Below are 4,882 nucleotides of genomic sequence, written 5' to 3' on the forward strand. Positions count from 1 at the left end.
CTATACACTACTACAACACTATCTGTGTTTACATGTCTTATTTAATGATTAGAAAATGTTTAAACCAAACCTTACCACACAAATTAAAGTTAAACCAGATTTGGACTTTATTAATTGAGCATCGCGTTAGTTCAGTCAGGTCACGTTAGTAATGCTTGCATCAGCTGACAGTCAGCTGTTCCTGACGTGTACCAATCCAGTCTTGACACCTATCACCTGTGGTCTATTTAAATTCCCATTCTTCAGCGTCTCTTCCATCGCATCGCTGCTTGCAATTAACTCCCTCCTCCAACCCCAACTCCACAAACTGAACCTGTAATTCGATCTAACTTTGTTCTTTCTTTACAGTCTCTTCATTGGAAGCAGTCTCTATCACATTTTGTTTACAACTCATGTAATTGAGAATTGTAATTATGCTTATAATGGTTCTGTTCTGTACCCCAGGGGGGTTTGTCTTGCTGCTCTCCCCGCTATGTCCAAGCATGGCTGCATGGACAGGCGTGTGGAGCGTTGCCCAGAACATAACCATACCGCCAACACTAACTGTATGCAATATAATTGTTATAAAATATACTAACTATAAACCAATAGTAAGCAAATGATTTGTAAATACTTTATTACTGTATACTTATTATAAAGTGTTACTATTGTAACCAATTCTTGAAATGTTATTTTTCATTCTAGCAGTTATAGCGGAAACAGATATTTGTGCAACATGAAAGCATTGTTCTGACAAACACAAAAATCTCTATTTCAGATAAAACACAAAATAATGTTCTCCAAATATAGCACAATTACTAGTATATATATCCAATGACAATTGACTGGCAAACTCTTGCATGATTGCAAACACAACTATGTTGATAGGAGAAAAAAGAAAACACAGACAATATATTGTGTCCATTAGAATTAGTATTCCACTAGGATTCTGTCTATTAGCATTCTTTAAGTTAAGAGGCTAAATTAGTTTTCTATATAGGTGTAACGATAAAACCTTTCATATTCATCCGGAAGAAAGAGGCGGGAACCGGCGGACAATCAAATAACATTTAATTATTCAAAATAAACACAAAACAGCGCACCAGCCCCTCACGGACGACTGGTGCGCACAAAATAAAAACCAAAACACAACTAAAAGCCCAGGCCTGGCCCTCTCTCGTCCTTCACTGTCGTCACTCCAGTTTTATATCCTTCCATCTCCTCCGTGGGCCTCGAGACCGGTGGGTCGAACAGGTGTAGCTCATCTCCAATCACTCCACCGGCCTCGCTCCCATGTCCCTCGGCCCCGCCCCACTCGCCACATACCCCTCGCACCCGCCCATTGCCCCTCGCAGGCCGGGGGGTACTCCCGAGACTGCGCTCTACTCCCCCCCCTCCCTCCGGGGGGGGACCGCTCACGGGGACCTGCGGGAACCTGGGGGTAGGACAGGCGAGGCGAGAGAAAAGGAGATGGAAGGAGACGAGAGAGGGGAGAGAGGAGAAAAAAAAAAATCCGGTTCCCAGACGCACCGCTGCTCGGCCCTCCACCAGCTGGGTGATCTCCTCCGCGGTGCCTGGCGGTGGCACTGGACGGCCCTCGGCGGACGGCACGACACTCCTCCGCCGCCCCGGTGGACGGCGACGGCTCCTCCGGTTTTGGGCCGCCGGCAGGAGTCCCCCGTTCCCTGCTCCTCCCCGTTCCGGCGGATGGCAGCAGGCTCCGGCCACCTGGCGAATGGCGCAGACTCCTCCGCTCCCTCACGGACGGCAGCCGCCCCTCCCTATCGTGGGCGGCCGGTAGCGAGCTCGCCCGTCCCCGGCAACTCGCTCCAGCCCACCGCCTCGAGCGTCCATGGCAGCACACTCCTCGCCTGCTCGTTGGCACCGCGGATTCACCACAGCGGTGAGGGATCTTCAGCAGCGCGTCCCTCCTTCTCCCGGGCTTCGGCACCACTGTAACGATAAAACCTTTCATATTCATCCGGAAGAAGGAGGCGGGAACCGGCGGACAATCAAATAACATTTAATTATTCAAAATAAACACAAAACAGCGCACCAGCCCCTCACGGACGACTGGTGCGCACAAAATAAAAACCAAAACACAACTAAAAGCCCAGGCCTGGTCCTCTCTCGTCCTTCACTGTCGTCGCTCCAGTTTTATATCCTTCCATCTCCTCCGTGGGCCTCGAGACTGGTGGGTCGAACAGGTGTAGCTCATCTCCAATCACTCCACCGGCCTCGCTCCCATGTCCCTCGGCCCCGCCCCACTCGCCACAATAGGCATCTAACGTATAAGCCAAATAAGAGTTGTGATGAATGCTGTCAAATGTGCAATACAAACTACAATACAAAAGTCCTTACAGGACTTTTACTTTCAAATTTAATCTTTGTTCTGAGCAGGAACAGGAAAATCATGGATTCTGCAATCTCAAAAGCTACTCAAAAATTACAACTGCTGAGGACATGAGGAACCAAACCAAACTCATGATGCATCCTCATGCCAACTGGGAAGAGTATCTGACTCCAGCACCTCTTTTCATAGCCATCCTGGGAGAGCTAGTTTTCATCTCTTCCTCAACAGATTTCTCAATCAATAAAAATCCTCCTAAAGGTGGTTTTAAATTCATCAGATATCCTGATTCCTTTCGCGCTTGCCTCATGCAAGTGTGCAACTCTGGTTGGTGGGCATTTAATGAGGCCCATACAAATATGGATCAGATTCGCCTCCATACTGCCCAAGTTCCAAATTACATGAAGACAGCTGTGAAGATTCTGTTCCAAGGCAATGATGAAGTTGTTCAAGCACATCTTCCTGATCAGCTAGACAATATCAGAGTAATTGCAGATGATTGTCTTAAGTTGTCTGATGTCGCTAAAATGCGTTTCACTGATGTCATTAATATCATCCAAGAGCTGCTCGAAGCATGTACAAATGCAGAGCACTTTTATGGGGAAGAGTTGGCAGCAATCAAGAAGAAATTAGAAGAGAGCAAACTGAGGGAGCAGTCAGCTCACGAGATCAAAAAAAGGACTGAGAAGGCAGTGAGTGCCATAGAGAAGGAACTGGATCAGGCTAATGTGAGCTACAGGAAAGCTCTGGATTCTCTCCCTAATGGATGGGAAATGATTGGAATGGATTTTGTGAGTGGAATAACACAGAGCGTTACAGGCCTGATTAATGGAGTGACATCTATTGTTACTCAGCCAATGAATTTGATACCTTCTGCAAAAACACCGGTATCTGATGCTATGGGACGCATTAAAGATCAAGGAAAGTCTAGTGATTTGGTAGCTGAAATAAACATGTATAGTAAGTCGGCTGAAATTTTAAATTGTGCTCAGACTATCCAGCAAATATTGAATGTCAATAGTAAGGATGATGACATTGACTGGACAAAATTGTATGATCAAAAGCACAAAACTACAAACACGGATTTCATAGCAAAACAGTTTGAAAGAATCAATGAAACTTTAAAGAATATCTCTGCCTGCACAGCAAAGACACAAGCTGAGAAGTTATGCAAAGATGGCACAGAAATATGCTACCAGCTTGCAAAATATGCACCTGATGGCAAATGTGACAAAGTCAAAAGTACTGAGATAATAAAAGAGGTCTTGGGTCTGATCAAGTCAGCTCATATTTTTGATTGCAAAAGTAAAGACATCACAAATTCTCCAGCTATTTCTCCTAAGCCACCAATGATGTATAAAGAAGAAAACAAGTCTCAGAATCTGAGTGCCTCTCAGAAGGCCACAGAGAATGCACGATTCAAGATAGAACAGAGCCGAGCTCAGCTGAACAAGACAAGAGAGACCTATGAAAAGTGTGTGGAGAACCTAGAGAAGAACCAGAAGGAACTAACAGACATCCTGGTTACTATGAGAAATTGTGAACTGAAAGAGATCGACTTTAAAACTACCATAAAGATGTTGATCAAAGGAATGGATGCCATGGGGAGAGTGAAGGAGCAGTGGGAGAAGATGGTTCACTTCTTTCAGATGGTTTCCAACATTGTGAAAACTAGCCTGAGCAAAACTCTCAAAAACTTTGTCTCCACATCAGAGAAAACACAAGCTCTCTCCTACAATGCAAAACTTTTCTCAAAAGATCTGCTCTACACCCAAGCTTTCCAAGGCTGTAATATCGCTAGTCTGGTCCATATGATCTCTGGAACATACACAGATGTTTCCAGCAAGTACCTGATGGACCGTGTTAGTTCACTGGGCAAACTGATGGCCATGGATAAAAGTAAACCAGAATTTGAGCATGAACGCTGCTCCAGAGACGCTGTGATGAGGCACAGAAAGGGATTATAAGCCTTGTACAGAAGAATAAAGAGGAGTATGTCCAGAAGAGCACTGCAAGACTAAAAAGGATTGATCAAGAATTCCTTGCCGTTCTACCTGCTGCTCCTCCAGAACAAACCAAGAGTATTCAAGAGGTTGTTCAAGCTGTATTCAATGAGGAAGAAGCAAAAGACTACATCTGAGTGTATGTACTGAAGAATTGTTTTTCTAGATGATAATATAGTTCAGATTGAAACTTAGTTTTTCTTTAACATATAGTCATGATAGGTCATTTTTGACAATCACATTTAGAAATATTTTATTATATAATATTATTTGACATTGTTTCTAAATGACATGTCTTAAAGGGATACTCCATCCCAAAATGAACATTTTGTCATTGTCGTTCCAAACCCATAAAACCTTTTTTCATCTTCCGAACACAATTTTAGAAATTTTAGGTGAAAATCGGTAGGCTTGAGACTGTCCCATAGACTGCCAAGAAAAATGTCAAGGTCGTCAAGGCTTCATGTACAAAAAGTATTCTCGTCGCTTCATAACGTTACTGTTGAACCACTGATGGCAGATGGACTATTCTGCAATGCTTTTCATACTT

General features: G+C 44.1%; 1 pseudogene; it reads left to right on the forward strand.

Annotated features, from left to right (window-relative positions):
• Positions 1–2,392: 2,392 nt before the first annotated feature.
• On the forward strand, positions 2,393–4,469 carry LOC132103768 (uncharacterized; annotated as a pseudogene).
• Positions 4,470–4,882: the final 413 nt, after the last annotated feature.

Source organism: Carassius carassius, chromosome 24 (genome assembly GCF_963082965.1).
Source record: "Carassius carassius chromosome 24, fCarCar2.1, whole genome shotgun sequence".
Taxonomy (NCBI): Eukaryota; Metazoa; Chordata; class Actinopteri; order Cypriniformes; family Cyprinidae; genus Carassius; species Carassius carassius.